This window comes from Pseudophryne corroboree, chromosome 5 (genome assembly GCF_028390025.1).
Source record: "Pseudophryne corroboree isolate aPseCor3 chromosome 5, aPseCor3.hap2, whole genome shotgun sequence".
Classification (NCBI taxonomy): domain Eukaryota; kingdom Metazoa; phylum Chordata; class Amphibia; order Anura; family Myobatrachidae; genus Pseudophryne; species Pseudophryne corroboree.
Window position 1 is genome coordinate 97,345,013 of NC_086448.1, and position 20,733 is coordinate 97,365,745.

A 20,733-nucleotide genomic window follows, 5' to 3' on the forward strand; every position below is an offset into this window, starting at 1 on the left:
CCCCAACATTGAGATCTGAGCCGGAATCCGAGTTTTCACGCCAAACTCTGATCCCAAAAAGAAGCAGAACATCATCCTCCCGCTGTTGGATTCTCACTAATTTTGGATTCTATAGAGGTTCCCGTTATCGGCGCCATCTTCACTATGGCTGTGGAGAGTGTAGTGGACGGAGGTGTCCGTCAGTACTGTGTATATTTGGCGTGTAGTGTATTAGTCCAGGGTTGCTCTGTCAGCTCTGCTGTATCAGTCCAGGGGTGCTCTGTCAGCTCTGCTGTATTAGTCCAGGGGTGCTCTTTCAGCTCTGCTGTATCAGTCCAGGGGTGCTCTGCCAGCTCTGCTGTATCAGTCCAGGGGTGCTCTTTCAGCTCTGCTGTATCAGTCCAGGGGTGCTCTGTCAGCTCTGCTGTATCAGTCCAGGAGTGCTCTTTCAGCTCTGCTGTATCAGTCCAGGGGTGCTCTGTCAGCTCTGCTGTATCAGGCCAGGGGAGCTCTGTCAGCTCTGCTGTATCAGTCCAGAGGTGCTCGGTCAGCTCTGCTGTATCAGTCCAGGGGAGCTCTGTCAGCTCTGCTGTATCAGTCCAGGAGGTGCTCTGTCAGCTCTGCTGTATCAGTCCAGGAGTGCTCTTTCAGCTCTGCTGTATCAGTCCAGGGGTGCTCTGTCAGCTCTGCTGTATCAGTCCAGGAGGTGCTCTGTAAGCCATCGAGGGGCTTCGCCTTAGTGTAAAATTAAACTGCTAACCAAAAAGCATAAAAATATAATTATATATATATATATTTTTTTTTTATTATTATATATATATTTTTTTGATCTGTAACCCAGTGTATGATACAATTTTTATATAAGTAGTTTTAAGTAATGTGACACTGCCGGTCAGACCGCAGTAATTATTATTTTGTACTCATACCACAGTAATTTATTTTATTTCATACCCATATACATATTGTGTGACAAAGCAGTGTTTAATTACTATTCCTAGTGGGTGGGAGGGGACAATTCCATCTTGCATTATGCGCTGTTTGGAGGATTGCTGACTGTTGTTTTTTTTCACATAGTTTATTAAACTACCACCCTGTCTGCCACTGCAGTGCCACTCCTAGATGCGCCATGTTAGAAGTTTAAGCGCCACATTTCTGCTGCCCACTGCTGTCACTTAGCTTAGTCATCCTGCTACCTTGCTGTAATCGTTAGGCCTAAAATGGATGAAAACAATATTGTGAGCTGTGAGGTGGTCAAAACTGACTGGAAAATAATGGGCATTAATGTTATTGAGGTTAATAATACTGTGGGAACAAAAACAGGCCAAATTGCTGTGATTTTAGCTGTTTTTATGATTTAAAACAAAAAACAACAGATCCAAAACCAATAAAAGATTCTGGATTCAGAACAGAACAAGTTAGTGGTGTTTTGGGGTTTTGTTTTTGTAGGCCCTGCAATGCACTCTAAGCTCTGGAGGCAGAGTCTTGCATTTAGATCACACTAAGTGGAGTGTAGTTGATAGGATGTTCAGTCACTACTGTGATATGGATAGGTAGTGGGTTGATCCTGATTTAACATCATAATAGCTGTAAGCTGGAGACTTATAACAGGTAGACCTGCATAGTTACGGTAAGCTGCTTGTGAGAAGAGACCTTGAATTGGCGAGAAAGAAAAATAATGTAACGATTATAATACCCAGAACCATATGTGTCTGCTGCTTTACTAGGGTGTTTGTAAGAAGATTGTGTCTTACTATGTGAACACATCAGGCTTTAATCTGAGATAATCAGACTTCAGGTAACCAGGATGACCTGTCATTTCCACTGCTTCACACTTCATCAACAACTGAGAACATCCCTTACTGCCCCCTGCTCTGAGATACTGGCGTGGTGTCTGCAGAGCCTGATTCCCCCTCCTGAGGTGGCTAGGAGGTCCTTAAGGGGCCTACACTGGGCGATGTTGGCGATATTATCGACCATCGATATAATCAATGGACGATTTTTCCACCAACGATTTAAAGTCTACACACTGGACGATATTGATGGCCAATTTGGACGATATGAGAGTACAGACATCTATATCATCCAGATTGACTGGCATGTTTAAACGATGATCGTTCAACGATGAATGATTGAGGGCACGCACATCGCTCATCGTTGAAGCATCCACACTAAAAGATATGAACAATTTATCATTCATTTATGAAAAACATCGTTCATATCTTTCCAATATATCAACCAGTGTGTAGGCCCTTAAGATGTTTTATAGGTTGTTACATCAATCTAAACATTATCTCAAGTTGACTGCCCATTGTTAGAATATTTGTCTGTTTATTGCCGCATTCTGTGTTTTCTGAGCAAAAAGGAATATACTATTAGTTAAAACTTGTTTTTAAAACAAACAACCCACTGTATCAAATTATGGGCCACTCACTGCCTTGCGGCATATATTTCATCTGAATTACTGTTAATTTATTGTGACTAGAAACAAGCGCCAGAGCCTCACGCTCACAATTAAGCAACAGAATTCTAATAGATGTTAATAATCAGCAGCTGGACAGCTCCCATAACTGCTGGAAAAGCAGCTTGTCGGTGTAATAAGATATACAACCTCTGCTTCTGGCATGTTCATATTTCCAGTTTGCTACATTATAATCCGTATAATTCAGGGGTTATGTGAGTTGTAACTTGGTGCTGACTGGCTGATTCTCTTTATTATAAAGACCTGCTCTGGAATCCGCCTTGTCAGTACCTAGTGATAAAGGCCAATACATGGTCCTTTTCTATGCTGCCAGGATATAGTGAAGGCACAGTTATAGTATACTAGCTGGAGTAGCCGGCATGCCTGGGATTTTAAGAATGTCTGTTTACAGAAATAAATGTAAATATTAAACACACAGTAGAAATAACATTGTAGATAGCAGAATACCCGTGCATCGCTACGGAATGAGGATGGTAGATTAGAATGATAGTTGTTCGTTCATTTACGTTGGTTGGAGATCTAGTATATAGGCATATCTTGCTTCCTTGATGCACTTTGTGTAGTGTCCGGACCCCTTTTGGTCCCCCAAGTTACCCTGCTCTTCCCACTATACAACTCTCAGTCTGTGGCTTCCTGCTGCCTCCATTCCCTTCCTCACATCATGTCAGTGCCCCTGTGAAATTATCGATTTTTTTACAGTTTCTTATGTAGCGCAGCACATTATGTATCTCCTGATATACTCTGTGCTGCTGGGGGGCCGTGCTACTTCCACTATATAACTCTCAGTGTGTGGGTTTGTGCTACTTGCATTCCCCTCCTTACATCATGTCACTGGCCCTGTCATATGCAGCCCTGTCATCACTGATATATCATGTATGTCCTGATATAGTGTGTGCTGCCGGCCCACCCCTAGGTGTGCTAGTGGTGTGTTACCCCCACAGTGTTTGTTCCAAGAGTGTAAGTCATATGTGTAGAAAGTTTGGTGTAAATTGCTCCAAGCATTCCAGATATATGCTGTCTGCTGAAAAACTCTGTGCTGCTGTCTCACCCCTAGGGGTGCTAGAAGTGTCTTACCCCCACAGTGTTTGTTCCCAGCTTGTAAGTCGTATGTGTACCAAGTTTGTTGTAAATTTGTCCAGGCATTCGGGAGTTATGCTGTCTCCTGGAAAACTCTCTGCTGCTGTCCCACCCCTAGGTGTGCTAGGGGTGTCTAACCACCATGGAGTTTGTTCCCAGATTGTAAATCAGATGTGTACCTAGTTTGGTGTAAATTGTTCCAGGCCTTCCATAGTTATGCTGTCTGCTGACATACTCTGTGCTGCTGTCCTACCCCTAGGGGTGCTAGGGGTATCTGACCCCACAGTGTTTGTTTCCAGAGTGCAAATTATATGTGTACCAAGTTTGTTGTAAATTGCTGCAGGCATTCCAGAGTTATGCTGCTTGCTGAAATACTCAGTGCTGCTGCGTCTCCAACCCCCCCACATACACACACACACACACACACACACACACACACACACACACACACACACACAGTGTTTGTTTCCAGAGTGTAAGGCAGATGTGTACCAATTTTGGAGTACATGGGTGCAGCAATTCCGGAGTTATGCTGTCTCCTGATATACTCTGTGCTGCTGTCACCCCCTTAGGGGAGCTAGGAATTTCTAATTATTTTAGTTGCCTCCGCCGTGGTTTAATATGCTCGTATGTAAAATTTCACGATCTTCGAATGTAAACTGTGGATTTGTATAGAAAGGCAGAAGGACGGATTTTCGCTTTTACATAGTAGATTGCTCTGTTAATCCTTTGCTGGATACCTCAAAACAGTCAGACCCATTCATGGTTCATAGACATCTGTTAGTTCCTAGATTGCTGCCATTTTCCTTATTACAGATCTACTGGAATGGACTGCAGTAATAGTAGGAAGATAACTTACAATGAACTGCATAGGTTACTTATGTAATGTGACATCATTGTGTGACATCATCATGGAGTTTGTGGTTAAATAAATTATATGGGCTAGATGCATCATCGCTTGGAGAGTGATGAAATGGAAAGAGAAAAAGTACCAGCCAATCAGCTCCTAACTGCCATGTTACAGGATGAGTTTGAAAAATGGCAGTTAGGAGCTGATTGGCTGGTAATTTATCTCCGTCCATTTTATCTCTCTCCAAGTCTTAGAAAATAGCCCCCCTAGTCTCAGATGTAGATGTCGAAGAGTCTGGTTTTAGGTCTAATGTTATAGGAAAAATGTTACTCCCAGCGCTTGTTCGATATCACACATATAGCTTGTAGGTTGTAGAATAAATTTTTGTTTTTATTCAAAATTAATACAGAATTGTAATAATATATATATATGTAAGGCTTATAAATATCAGAGTTAAAAAATTTTTTGAAATACCGGTATATACTGATAACACAAAAACACATAAACAAGACAGAAATAGGACAAAAATAAGAATAAGAAAAACTTAGAGTTTGGTGAAAATAGAAAAGTACCAGATGGAAAAAAAATAAAAAATATAATAAACTGCCATGTTACAGGATGAGTTTGAAAAATGGCAGTTAGGAGCTGATTGGCTGGTAATTTATCTCCGTCCATTTGATCTCTCTCCAAGTCTTAGAAAATAGCCCCCCTAGTCTCAGATGTAGATGTCGAAGAGTCTGGTTTTAGGTCTAATGGCCATATTTATCAATATTATTTGTAGTAAAATCATTTGATAATGGGTGTTTTCACGCCCTTTTTACATTATTTTTGTATCACCTAAATGTACTAATGGTCAGTGACAGTTATGAGCTGGTTGGCTGGTACTTTTTCTCTTTCCATTTTATCACTCTCCAAACAATGACGCCTCTAGCCCTACTAAACATACACAGCACACAATGATATTCTAAACATAAATTACAGAAATTCACCACACTGCAAATTAAATACTCCTATACTTCACCTACATATATGTCACAGTCACTTTGGTATATAATTGTGGTTGATGGTCTTTGCTGTTCACCCCGCTACACATGTGGTAGGGACCGAGCTCAATGTCTCCCTGTTTTAGGCAGATACATACAGTAGCACAATCCAGGACAGCTTCTCAATGCAATGCAGGTGAATCTTCATCTCCCTGTAACCAGTCCAACCGAAGCCGTAACATCACATCAGCACTGTCCACGAGAGATACTTTTTCTGTACCTGGGCTGCCCATGGACATTTCTGCAGTACTCACTGCTCACTTGCAGGCACCCTGTGGTTTGTGGCTCCAGCATGTCTGCTAAAGCATACTGTGGCATACTGCAGTGAGAATCCTGCTGTCTGCAAACAGACAGAATGAGAAGGAGGAATACTACAGTACACATACAAAAGACATGTTTTACACAGTTGTCGCAGTGTGTGCCAACCCACTCCACCTGATAATATTTAACAATTGCGCAATAGACATGAAATTGATACAAGCATACATGGTTAACATCAGAGCCGGCCTTAGGCATAGGCAAACTAGGCAAATGCCATGGGCATTTGGTATGCTTCGGGGCACCAGCAGCTTCTGCTGATTAAAATGATATGCGGCATGCCTATATTCTGTGTGTGACTGCGGCTGTATCTGCATATGAAATGCTACGTTGCGTGTATTCCTGGAAATCACTGTAATGTAGCATTTCGTATGCAGATACAGCCGCAGTCGCACACAGAATATAGGCTTGCTGCATATAATTTTAATCAGCAGAAGCTGCTTGTGCATCCTTGCCACATAGTAATGAAAATAAGATACATTTTCATAACCAAAAGGCTCACAACGTTAGCAGAGCTGCCAGCTGACTCGTGCCAGGCATCTCCTGCAGAACTAGTGGTGGTGCTAGGGGGCACCAGCCAAAATCTTGCCTAGGGCATCATATTGGTTAGGCTCTGGTTAACATAATACAATACAAGCGATGATAGACAGCTGGGATCAGAAGGAGTATATAGCAGGATAAACCACATTTCTCAATGTCCTGACGCCCCCCTCTTGTCACAGCATGCATCATTGATGTTTTGTCACACAGTATGTAACCAAATGCATATAAAGATGGGTGTTGGTAAAATTCATTAATGATAATTGTTGCAAAGTTCACTTAATGGATTTTTACAAAACTAAATGACTGTTTCTCTTGATTATAGCCCTCTGTAAAGTGCGTAAACATGTCCTCCCTCCTACCTCTTATCTAATAGTATTTATTGTTTAAAGGGCTGTTGCCTAAGAACATATGTTACTGAATGCAGAGTCACAATCGCTCCTAGAGGATTGAGTTATATTTAGAAGCTGTGTGTGAGCTCTCTGCAATGGACGTGTGTTGAGTCATTATGATTACTTGTATTTGGAATTTGAAATCATTTTACAAATGGATTTCAATTTTATTTTTTTGTATCTTATAATATAAAACATCACATAAATCTATAGTCTGGCAGCTGTACTTTCCTTTACATCTACAATACTTTTCTATCATTTTACAATGGAGGTTATTACACGCTGCAATAAGGGAGTTGTAGCCATAATTATGCACCAATGTTTCCACTATATGCACTTTGTGAATCCCATGCAATTAAATGTGGTAAATGGTAGTGTAAAATCATGTCCATGTGTGCTAAATAAAGGTCCTCTAAGAACTCCTATTAAATCTCCTTGAAGTCCAGTTGCATATTTAATCCTATAGGGTGGGTAGGGGGGCTCTCACCTCCTCTCCTCAGGAATTAGGTTAGCGCTGAATCTGAAATGTATTCTATCTAGGAATGACTTAGCTGGAATTCAGCCATACTCATGTGTATATACTGTAAGGCGGTTACTACAAGTTCTCAGCTGGAAAATACTGTATATCTGTTTCAGGGCTGAGTAGGACAGCACTAAAGAAATACTAGCGGGACTGCAGTCACATATGTAATTCTTGGATATAACAATGGGAGACACTAACTGATAAAGCAGTGACCCCATTTTATGGGGGTACGGTACCACACACATATATATGCCCCCTCCACCTATCTCTCACATCTATGCTGTCAGAGCTTCCCCAGTGTGATACCTGTGATTCTGGAGACATAATATTGCATTATCTTTGACTATTGTTAAATGTGATGCTTGTGTTCCTATGTATTTGATAGTCCATATTGTCGATTGTTTTGTCTCCTTCATGATGGCAGACATACTGTTTTGGACATTGATATACAGTTATACACTCGTCCACAGCTGCAGAGGCAGCCCAGGCCCCCTTTCTGGCAGGGGCCCAGGTCAAAAGTCCCTGCGGTATCCCCCTGATGGCAGCTCTGGCTGGGAGATGGACTGGGTTTATGTACTCTATGGGTCCTGTTGATCTGACTCTCTAGTGTGAGGGAAGAGATTAGTGATCCACACAAGTCAGACCTTATGAGCAGAAAAGACTCTGAGGTTGAGCAGTGGAAATCAGAGTAATCAGTGGATCCTCCAGGTGAGTCACAGCAGGCAGCTGCAAGTTATCTGTGGTCTCTATAATAAGCTGCAATATGCAGCAGAGCTCAGTTAGGCCTTGGGGTCTACTCTGGGACAGCGAGAAGAGTGCAGGCTACAAGGCCTAGAGGTAGGAGCACAGATGCCGGATGATCAAGCAGATGTTATCAGGCCTCCAATGGTAAACGTATTCTCTTCCCATAATGATACTATTGGGACAATAGGTGAGATTGCAGATAGAAAACATCTCTGTCCTTATCCCCAGTAAAGCTTTGCCTAATACCTCCGATGTTTAGTATCTTTTCCTCTAGTTTTATATGAATCGACCTTCCTGAGGTCCAGCTTTCTTAGGACCTATAATAACTGCCCTGTCCTTGGAGAACATACTGGGTTCCTCTTTCCTTTTACTAGCGGTGGTGTATCTATCACAGGTGCAGATTGTGTAGTGATCTCCGTGCCACACATCCTGCACCCAGAAACAATCAGCTCGCCACTGTGACTGTTTCCCCCACCCTTATACTAACTGTACATCCAGGATAGCTTTGGAAAGACAGTGCAGCACCGGAGCTAGTGAAGACTACAGATAAAAAAATATTAAATCACAAAGCGTTTATTCATAAGGTAATAAGTGGGAATGAGATTAGTGTATCACCTTACTTCAGGTATATGCTTGCAAGAGCTCCTGATAACATATAAACATATCATCGACACTCTAATACCTTTATATTTTAAACTACAGTATATGGAATACGTTTTGGATTCTATCAAATCCATTTTATACAGCTGATCATTGGGGTTGATCCCAAGGTGGATGCTGTAGCCACGTTTTTGCATTTGGATGATGTTGAAAGATCTACGCATGTGCAGAAGCCACACTGTGCATGCACAGATCTGGGGGTGCAATGCTGCTCGCAGTGTCCCAAACAGTGTTGGACTGGGGCATGATCGGCCCACGAGGGAATGCAGTGTTAGGGGCCCATACTTAGGGGTGTGGCCATCCTATCAAAGGGGGTGTGGCCAGCCTCCACTGAGGCTTGAAATACACAATAATTTAGTGCAGTGTAATGCAACATATCTACCATGTATAATACAAGTGCACAGTCTGGAACCTGATCCCTAGAGGAAGGAGTGGGCCCCCAGGCAGTGGGGCCTACCGGTGGTTTCCCTGGTACCCCTGTGGGCCAGTCCGACCCTGGTCTCAAACGTTGCAGCATGACTGCATTTGGGGTAGCATGACTGGCATTTGGGGTAGCTGTCAAGCCGCGTTCCAGAACACGGAGGAGTATCTGCCTCATTTTCGGGGTGTGTCAAAGCCAGTGACTGCATCCTCAGATGCAGCTTCACTGGCCATGGCAGTGGGATTTCACTGGGCATCCTGAGTAACATGAGGGTCACTCAGATATCCAATAGTCATGCAGATGATCCGATGATGCGTCTTCTGACACAGCAGCGGATCTCAGAAGCTGCATAGTCAAACAGCATTAAACCTTATTTGTTTTATAGGACTGCAAACAGATGTGTCCTCATATCTTTGCTGCAGTTACGCCAAACAGCCCATCATGGCAGCCAGGTCCTGTGAGCAGGGCAGCCATCAGGGGGGGACTGTGGGGACTGGTGTCCCGGGCCTTTACAGAGAGGGGGTCCCACCACTGGCTCTTACCACCAATACCTGGAGAGCAGCACCAGCCTGTGAGACAACAGCAGGATGATGCACAGGGATGACTTCTTAAAACAAGCCATCCCTGTGCATCAGCTCTCTGAACCGTTCCTGTAGGTCCATCTATATGTAGTATCACAATGTATGACATCACATAGGAGTAAAGCGGTGCCACAGAATCTTTTTTTTTGGGGACTGGACGGGACTCTTTTGTGCCCCACAATTTCTGATGGCATCCCTGCCTGTGAGATTCTGCTAGCGTCAGGTGTATTTTAATGACATCGCAATGTTCCAAGGACGCATGAGGAAACTGCCCTGATTAATTTGATATATAATACATGTGTATCTGTGTGCGACTGAGACTCTGAATCTGTACACAATATAGCAGCAGCTGCTTTTTTTCAATACAAGTTCCATTGTGCTCCCTATACAGACTCAGTCACACACAATATAGGGGGAATCTGCCTGTCTAATTTGTAAAATAGGACTCTACCTGCCGTACTGTGTAAAAGGGGGATGCTACCTGCCGTACTGCATAAAAGGGGACTCTACCTGCTATAATGTGTAAAAGTGAGCTCTGCCTGCTGTAATGTGTAAAAGGGAGCTCTGTGGCCATGCCCCTTCCCCATGAAGCCACACCCCTATATGTTTTGTGTGCGCCTACCACGCCCACTGGTCCTGTTTGGTATATGGGGGGGGGGTGCTGATGCTGTTTCTTATACACAGCGCTCAAATGTCTAGTTACTGCACTATCAATAGCACCCACATTTAATAAACAAACCCCTTTCTTCCCCGTTAGCCTTGACTATAAAATATCAGAGACAAAATTTAAGACAGGTTAGTATTGTACCCTACAGAATATTAATAGCCCTCGTCAAGCACAAATAATTGAATAGCTCTACATTTAATAAAAACAGACCTCAATTTAAACAGCCCTCACCAACTTCTACATGGCATAAATAGTTTCCATAGTTCAATGCCCAACCAGACCCAACATTAAATAAAATACCCATGTAAGAATTAGGTCTTTGTACTGGAAACCAGCCCTGACAATAAATACATAGCATTCACATTTATAGTCATTCTTTATTTAAAGAATACCTTTCACCCAATACTTGACATTGGTTAAATCTTTTAAATGTTTTCAACATCTTAATATTGTATAATGGAGGTCATTCCGACCCGTTCGCACGCAGCGGTTCTTCGCTGTGGTGCGAACGGGTCTGGAATGCGCATGCACGGTATGGGCATTGCGCACACATGTCATTGCCCGGCTACAGAGGTTGCCGTGCAACGACGCTGACAGAGAAGAAAGCGGTCGCAGCGGCGACCGCAAATAAGATGGACAGCAAGAAGACGTTCTGGGGCGTCAACTTACCGTTTGCTGCCGTTTCCGGGGAGTGGTAAGTAAAAATGCAGGCGGGTCCAGGCGAACGGAGGGCGGAGGTGTGACATCAAAGCCGACCCCATCATCTCTGGATCTGTCACACAGGGTAAGTATGTCCAGGGCTAGTCTTGTTTTGAGTGAAACTTTTTTAGCATAGCAGGGCTGCACAAGCGAACTCAGCCCTGCTATGCTAAAATACACTAGGCGGAGATTAATTGATCGCGCCAGCAGCAAAAAAATGTCTGCAATTGTAACGTCTTATGTATACCTATAGGGGGTGGTACCTCTAAAAACTCACTGAACAATTGGATGCCAGCATGGCGAGAGAAAATTAGTTTATTACCCTGTGATACACCGATACTTGTTAAAATTAATTTATTTCAATTGTTGATATTCTTTAACATGTCATAATATTAACTTTGTGAGTTAAAAAAAATAAGTTAAAACAAAAATAGGAAAAGATAGAAATATTAGTTATGTAATATGTTTCTTTATTATCTGTAGTTTTGATCACTTATTATATGACTCATTTGAGATACTGTAATTCCTAGATTGCTGCAGTTCAGTCAGGTCCTCCTTGTGCACACTTAAGAGGATTCCAGTCTCTTGCAGGTGTATGATCCCGAATGTAGTAATGGATTTTCTGGGCAGCCCTGATATAATCTAATGTATATATAATTTATATTCTGTATATATGGATTAGATAGAATGCATATTCCTTTTAATCAATTATATACCAGGCTTAAGGAATTTCTACACATTCATTCCGGAATTATTGCTCCCTATAAGAAACACACAGTAACATCAGCATATAGAGGCTAGTAATCCATACAATGAGCTGCCGGTTACATAATAGATCTAAAAACAATCCGTTAGCTTACAGTGGTGCTTTCTATACCCTGTTTTTGTTGAGCAGTATTTCTATTATTATGATTATCAGCCAATATAACTATTGTGTAGCAAATCAGGTATTACAGATATTGACTACAAACATATTGTGTCAGGTCATACTCCATTCAGTTAAGTGTATCTTTAGCAGAGTCATCCTCTAGAGTACACTAATCAGCATCAATGTAGCCAATTCAGAGCCGTAACTAGACATTTTTGATGCTCTGGGCCAGAAAAAGCATCCCCGCCCACACACCCCTCCATATTTTTCTAACAGGGACATAAAGTGTGTGTGTATATATATATATATATATATATATATATATATATACACACTAGGTGATTCATCGCACCCTACGGGCGCTCTTCACACCATCGCAAGGGGCTACGCCCCCTTAACCCTTGCATGCCTTTCTGGGGTTCAATATTTGTATTATATGGAGTATTACCTGCATTCCTTTGTTAATGGTTAAATATTGCACAATGAAAGAAAGGGCATGCGATGGTGAAGGAGGTGCAGGCCTTTGCAACAGTGTGAACAGCACCTGCAGGGCAAGATGTACAGAATGTAGTGGGTGTGGGGGGACTGTGGATGGGGAAGGGTGTCTGTAGATGCTGCGGGTGGAGGGTGGGCGGATGCGGGGGGGGGGGGGGGCCCGGAGGAGGAAGGGTCGGGAGGAGCTGCGAGTGGGTGCGGGGGTGCCGTGGGTGGGGGAGGGAGGGGCCGCCAATGGAGGAGGGTGTCTGCAGATGCTGCGGGTGGAGGGGGGGCAGGTGTGGGGGGAGACATATTTGGGGGGTGTAAGGTGGAGGGGGTCTGGAGGTGCTGTGGGTGGTGGAGGGGCAGGCGAGTGGGAGCCACGGGTGGTGGAGGGGGTCTGGAGGCATAGCATGTGGGGGAGGGGTGGGGTGCCGCATGTGGTGGAGGGGAAGGTGCGGAGGTGTGGTGCATTGGGGAGGGGTTGGAGGCACTGCAGGTACTGTACCCGCCAAAAAGGTAGTTGGAGGGTATGCAGTAACAGGGCCAGGACAGGGGTGATAGGGTCAGAATAGGGGTGAAGGGGCCAGGACAGGGGTGACAGGGTCAGAACAGGGGTAATGGGGCCACGACAGGGGTGACTGGGCAAGGACAGGGGTGACGGGGCCAGGACAGGGGCAATGGGGCCAGGACAGGGGCAATGGGGCCAGGACAGAAATGACAGGGACAGTATAGGGGTGACAGGGCCAGGGTAGGGGCGGCAGGACCAGGACAGGGGTGACAGGGCCAGGATAGGTGTGACAGGGCCAGGATAAGGGTGACAGGGCCAGGATAAGGGTGACAGGGCCAGGATAAGGGTGACAGGGCAGGCACAGGGGTGACAGGGCCAGGATAGGGGTGACAGGGCCAGGATAAGGGTGACAGGGCAAGGCCAGGGGTGACACGGCAAGGCCAGGGGTGACAGGGACATGACAGAACACAGGGCATGGGAAAGATTGGTATTAGGGACAAAACAGTGGTGACAGACAGATGTGTCTTACCGGAGTCACTGCTGCTGGCTGCTGCTGTTCCACTCCAACCTGTTGGGATCTGCTGCTGGTGGAGACTTGGCATGGCTGACTCTCTCAGCCTGGAGTCCTGCTTCCTCTGCCCGCACGCATCCCTACCCCCACTCCTCAGTCACACATCTCGCGCGGCTGCTGGGCACTGTGGTAAGGAGAGACTGGGAGTGACTGGCTAGCCCCCAGGTCGGAACCTTCAAGCAGCGCGGACTTCTGCAGCGCTGCCAGCCGGCTAAAGTGTGTGAAGGAGCTGGGCACACCTCACTGTGGGCGGCAGCACTGCAGCTAGCAGTGGGGTTGCCGGGGCTGGAGATAACAGAGGCAATACGGAATCTGCACATCGGCAGGTGCCCCACAAAACTGCAGCTAGGAAGCGTGGAGTGTGCCAGAAAGTGACGCTCCTCTGCGCCAGAGAGCCCCTGCTAAGTATGCTGATGTGGGTGGTCAAGCACACAGTGAGCCGGTGCCCGTCTGCCTGTACGTCATACCCCCTCACACACCCCCATACCTCCAACTGTCCCGATTTTTGCGGGACAGTCCCATTTTTTGGGGTCTGTCCCACTGTCCCACCCGCGGGTCGCAGTGTCCCGCGTGGGGGGGGGGGCAGTTGGGAAGCTCCTGTACTCGCTGCTCTGCTTAGCAGGGCAGCGGTGAATAGACGCTGTGCGCATGCACACAGCATCTATTAAGTGGAGACAGTGGGACAGGGGGCATCAGGGGGTACAGATTATGGGGGGGGGGCCAGGGGGGCGCGTACCACGGGCCCCACAGTTTTAGGGGGCCCCCCGGCTGGAGTAGCTCTTTCCCAGCTCTGAAGCTCCCCCGTCCTGCCAGCAACAGCAGCAGCATTGTGCTACAGTCAGCACATGCTGCTGCGTGTTGGCAGGTCTGTGGTATTGCAGGGAGGCAGCAGCCTCCCTGCTTTCTTCTGCCTGTGCGGGTGTGTAGGGGGGAGCGACCACCCCCTCTGGATTTACCCCTATTTGAGGGGCCAAAATCCCAATAAAAAAGGGGTGTGACCATGGGTCACGCGGTTAGGCCACGCCCCGAACCCACAGCAGGCACAGCAATGAGATAGGGCTCCCCTGTCTCACGTGCCCTAGGCCCCGCTGACTCATAATTCGCCCCTTGGGACATGCCAGCAGCTCACTGACAAAAAAGGGGGCGTGGCTCATGAACGTGTATCCTCTGCGAAGCCACTCCCCTTTCCCATTGGTCACGCCCCCTTTTGCAGCACGTGTGTCCCTCCTTCTGCCTGAATAAAGCTGGGAGGTATGCACCCGTCTGTCTGAAGAAAGTTGGAGGTATACACCCCTTCTGCTACTATGGATTTGCCCAGATCTGTGACTTATTTGACTAACTCCGCCCAGTGTTGTGACTCCACCCAGCGTTAGCAAATGAAGCACAAAGTCACAGATCTGGGCTATTATATAGGAGATATATATATATATATATATACAGTCCAAATATCGGCACTCCTGCTATCAATCAGTACAGGCCAGGTGCTCTCTTGGGTAATAAACACCTAGCATATGTATCCCACATCGGGTGGCACTCACGGGGCTTCACACCAATAAACCAGGCAATAGATCGGAGAGATCAACGTTTCGATTTACTTTTAAATAGTCATCAGGATCAGAAATTTACAAAAGCAGATAACAAACAAATGTATAACTCACCCAAAGTGATTCTCCCGCCTCCTCACCATGCCGCCAGGTTCCAGGCGCCTGGCGCCTTCCGGTGACGTCACTGCCACCTGCATGCGTTAGTACGTCACCTCCTCAGCCCGGCTTCCCATTGCCTAGCAACACAGGTGGGCGGGCTCGTGTCAGTGCCACCTTCACCAATGTACAGCCTCCGTCACTCCTCCTCTCCCCGCTGGCTAATCAAGAGCGCCTAACAAGGGCTGATCCCATCCACACATCCATACAACCAGCTCGGCACAGCGTCCCGTTGCCCGGCAACGAAGGGGGAGCAAGTTCAACGGCCTCCTGTACACAGATCAAACATAAAAACAATAATACATAAATACAACTAGGATAATGACACAAATCCATATTATCAACCCTACATAACAATGGCTACATATAATATGCAGAGTCCAAACAAGCTGATTGTATAATATTATTGATTTGAACAACTACACTAAAGCAGCAGGTTACAATCCCATAGAGTTCTATCATCCTTACCAAAAGAGTATTTTATAGGAAAAGAATCAATTAAGATCCAAAGATTCATTGAGGCCCCTAGGGGCCACTGTATCTAAATGATATATCCACTTAGCTTCCCTCTGTAACAGAGCCCGATCTCTGTCACTACCTCTAATACTTTTAGGGACCTGATCGATAATTTTATACCGCAACGTAGCCAACCCATGGTTGAAGATCCTAAAATTACGTGCCACCGGTTGTTCTTGGGGCACCACCAGACCTTCTACAGCTTTACGTATGGAGGACCTGTGCATATTCATGCGTTACATAAACTGTCTCATGGTCTTCCCTATGTAGAGAAGACCACATGGACTGCGAATAAAATATATGATGTGCGTACTAAAAAATGTCAAAACCTGCCAGATGGCGATGCGTTTCCCCGTATGTGGATGGGAAAATGAATCCCCACTTTCCAGGAAGCTACACGTAGTACAGCCCGTACAACGGTAGCACCCAGGTCTACGACTCAAAAAGTGCACAGATGGAGGTGTCTTCGTAAAGCCAGAAATGTCATTTTCCACAAGCCAGTCCTTCAGATTTTTATTCCGTGAATAACTAGGCATGACCTCGGTTTCGTTAATGTGCTTGACCGTACTTGCACTTTGGTTGTGGAATTTCTGTACAAAATAAAAATTTTTAGCAGACTTAGTAATCTTAGCAGTGGATTCCATGGCCTGTTCCCTAGGAATAGCTAAAACCTTGTGTTTGATACATACTAATTCATCAAAATTCTACCCTCTGGTTACAAACTGATGAATCATCACATCTATATCCTTCTCAGTTATCATCAAATTGTCGGAAATTCTATGCACCCTGAGGAACTGTGAAAATGGAAGACCTTTTTTAGTACTAATGGGATGTTGATTAGAAAAATGTAATACATTATTTCTATCGGTGGGTTTTTTGAATAATGAGGTATGTAGACCGTCTAGATCCAAATCGATGGACACATCCAAGTAATTCACCTGTTTGTTGCTAATAGTATAGGTGAATTTGATGAACTCATTGTGGTTATTGGCCCTGGTCATGAGATCATGAAACTCAACCTCATTGCCAGACCATATGATCAACAGATCGTCAATATACCTCAAAAATAACAAAATTTTAGAAGAAATACTTTGATCTTCAAGAAAGATTTCCCGTTCAATTTCAAACATATAACAATTGGCGAATGCTGGGGCCACACAAGACCCCAAAGCACAGCCTTGCAATTGTATGAACCAACGATTATCAAATAAAAAGTAATTTCTCCTAAGAGTCAACCCTAACAATTGTATAAAAAATGCAACGTCAGGACCCTGGTAGGCTGAACTCTGGGAGAGTAATCTTTCTGCTGCCTGTAAATCACCATCATGCGGAATACTTGTGTACAAATTTACAATGTCTACAGTACACAGAAAACAATTTGGTAAAGGGTTCGGTAAAGATTGCAACCTATGCAGTAAAGCAGTTGTATCTTTTAAATACGTATTTTGTACTTGAATGACGGGTTGAAAAAACGTGAAGACATACTTTGATACTTTGTAGTAAATTGAGTCCCTAGCGGCAATAATAGGCCGACCAGGAGGCCACAAAGCATCCTTATGAATCTTGGGCAGGGTGTACAACACAGGCGCCAAAGGAAATTCCTGTATTAAGGCATTTTTAATATGAACAGTAATAATATTGTCACTAACCGCCTGTGTCAACACCCTATCCAATTCTTTGTTAAACAAAAAAGTAGGATCAGTTTCCAGTTCCCTATACACCAAAGAATCACCTAACTGCTTATATATCTCATCACAGTATTGATCGATGTCCTGAACAACAATCCCGCCCCCCTTATCTGCAGGGCGGATAACGATGTTTTGATCTTTACCAAGATTCACCAATGTCTCATACTCCACTTTGGACATATTCGGTACTGTGAGTTCTTCAGATCTAGCAGTAGGTTGTTCCAAATTCCTCTGAAAACATTTCAGAGAAGCATTGTTCATATAGGGATCAAATTTGGATCGAGGTTTAATAGACAGTGGTAGAGAGTCCACAGTAGGATTTGTCTGGGGATTCCCTTGGAAGAACTCATTCAATCTCAGATTTCTGTTGAATATATATGCATCAATTTTCCACTGTAGAACATCCATATCACAAGATGGGACAAAAGAAAGTCCTTTATTCAAGATACCCAATTCACATGGTGTTAGTTCCCTATTAGAGAGATTAAACACTAAGTTTTGTTGCCCTTTTGGAATTCCCTTTTGAGGATCCTTTCCCACTGTCTGCCCCTTCTCGTGGGGCGGAAACCTTTACCTTGCGCTGTGCGCGGGTACTGACCCCTAAAGGGGGTTTCTTACTTGTACTGGTACTTGTATTATCTGTGTCACTTTGTGTGGACACCCCGCCACTGGAGGTCTCGGTGTCCCCTGGGAACTTCCGGAATCTTCTGGGTTTATGCTGAAACGGCTGTTTATTATTAGGGTTAAACGCCCAAGCATATACCCTATTCTCCGCATAGTCCCTTTGTACTGTGACTAATTTTTCTCTTTTAAACTTAACCAGATTACGTCTATAGACCTCAATTTGTTCAGCTAGTTTGTCCATTCATTTATTAGAGTCATCAGTAATCAACTGATTAAGATGCAATTTCTCAAATGAGGCAATCTTAGTCTTAACAGCTTGGAGCTCACGTGCAGATTCTTCAATAACAAGGAGGATTAAATCCAGGCTGCATTTGTTCAAGATTGCTGCCCATTTACGGCAGAAGTCCACACTAAACTTCCCAATTGTTGGGGAATTCCTGATCCAGAACCCCCTAGGGATCTGACCACTCCTGTGGTAATCAGATAAGGTGACTCCATGTAACAGATAGTCAATCTCTTTTTTTCTTTAGCCGTAATAATTGAAAATACAATTGCTCATGTGATTCATCAGAAGATTCTCCTTAAATCTAATCTGTTCTGCATCAGCATCTGAAAAGCTCCATGTCTCCCTGACCGGGAGTGTGATGTTTCGGAAGTCAGAAGATTCAGCCATGTTGTAAGGGATAACACCGTACTCAGTCAATAATCCCTACTTGTAACAACACACAATAGACGACACTTTAATCACTAGATGAGTGATAATTCCAAAGTCGCAGGTGCCATGTAAGATAAGGCAGAGACCAACTGGCCACACCAGGACCACTGAAACTCAGCCAAATCTAAGGTATACAGTCCAAATACCGGCACTCCTGCTATCAATCAGTACAGCCCAGGTGCTCTCCCAGGTAATAAAACACCTAGCATATGTATCCCACATCGGGTGGCACTCACGGGTCTTCACACCAATAAACCAGGCAGTAGATCGGATAGATCAACGTTTCGACTTACTTTTAAATCGTCATCAGGATCAGAAATTTACAAAAGCAGATAACAAACAAATTTATAACTCAGAAAAAGTGGTGTTGTGGATTAGATGGCGCTAACGTTCATGCAAGGGTGGAAATCGTGAGGGAGTAGGAATACTTAGCTATGCTCTGTGTATCGCCGCGGTTGACCGGAGAGGTTCTACGTTCGGGTCCCCGATGTAGCGTTCGACCATGGACAGAGTGAAAAAGATAAAAAAACACACAATGTGTAGTGTTGTTACATGCAAAATGGTAGAAAACTTCACCAATCTCATCCGGCGTACCTCACTTACAATGTGAGTCGTCGGATGACAAATATAAAGGTATCTTTTTTTGCATAAAAGATGATGTTTCTTTACATGAACACACCTCACTTACATAAAAGCAGGTGTTTATACTCCTATAAAGGTATCTTTCTTGACCATAGACACTTTTTCACAAAGAGATGGTAATAAAAGAGTTGGTACGTGATCAGCGTACCTAACACTCACTGTGACAGCTGTATGTCTCCTCACATCATGGTTTCTTTAAAGAAGGCTCCGTCCAGAAAAGGTAAAAGAATGTGATTTTATTCAACAATAAAAAACTAAATAAAAAGGCTTGAATCAGCGTAAAAGTCAAATTCTGAGGGAGGTAAAAGAGTCCTTTGACTCGAAACGCGTTGGCTAAGAGGGGATATTGCATCGGCGGACTAGTCATTTCACTCCGAGGGAAGGTAAGACCTTGTCTTATTTGCATATTTGGGACTTATACAAGTTGGCCACTTTCATGTTCCAAGACGGTTTTTTACCTCCCTCAGAATTTGACTTTTACGCTGATTCAAGCCTTTTTATTTAGTTTTTTTATTGTTGAATAAAATCACATTCTTTTACCTTTTCTGGACGGAGCCTTCTTTAAAGAAACCATGATGTGAGGAGACATACAGCTGTCACAGTGAGTGTTAGGTACGCTGATCACGTACCAACTCTTTTATTACCATCTCTTTGTGAAAAAGTGTCTATGGTCAAGAAAGATACCTTTATAGGAGTATAAACACCTGCTTTTATGTAAGTGAGGTGTGTTCATGTAAAGAAACATCATCTTTTATGCAAAAAAAGATACCTTTATATTTGTCATCCGACGACTCACATTGTAAGTGAGGTACGCCGGATGAGATTGGTGAAGTTTTCTACCATTTTGCATGTAACAACACTACACATTGTGTGTTTTTTATCTTTTTCACTCTGTCCATGGTCGAACGCTACATCGGGGACCCGAACGTAGAGCCTCTCCGGTCAACCGCGGCGATACACAGAGCATAGCTAAGTATTCCTACTCCCTCACGATTTCCACCCTTGCATGAACGTTAGCGCCATCTAATCCACAACACCACTTTTTCTGTCCAAATTCTAGGACCTTTTGGGATAGGTCCAATTTTGGATTTAGAAGGCTGCTTACGTTAAACAAGAAGCGCCCTCAAGGATGTTCACTTTCTTTATAGCAAATTTATAACTCACCCAAAGTGATTCTCCCGCCTCCTCACCATGCCGCCAGGTTCTGGGTGCCTGGCGCCTTCCGGTGACGTCACTGCCGCCTGCATGCGTCAGTACGTCACCTCCTCAGCCCGGCTTCCCGTTGCCTAGCAACACAGGTGGGTGGGCTCGTGTCAGTGCCACCTTCACCAATGTACAGCCTCCGTCACTCCTCCTCTCCCCGCTGGCGAATCAAGAGCGCCTAACATGGGCTGATCCCATCCACACATCCATACAAACCAGCTCGGCACAGCGTCCCGTTGCCCGGC

The 20,733-nt window shown here is 44.6% G+C and overlaps 1 long non-coding RNA gene across 1 annotated transcript; it reads right to left on the reverse strand.

Moving 5' to 3' along the window:
• Nucleotides 1–4,825: 4,825 nt before the first annotated feature.
• LOC134927270 (uncharacterized) lies at nt 4,826–20,685 on the reverse strand. The gene is made up of 3 exons (XR_010177590.1): nt 20,450–20,685; nt 15,059–15,370; nt 4,826–5,768 (listed from the first exon to the last, which is right to left on the reverse strand). It is a non-coding gene; the product is annotated as an uncharacterized LOC134927270 (long non-coding RNA).
• Between the last annotated feature and the right edge of the window lie 48 nt (nt 20,686–20,733).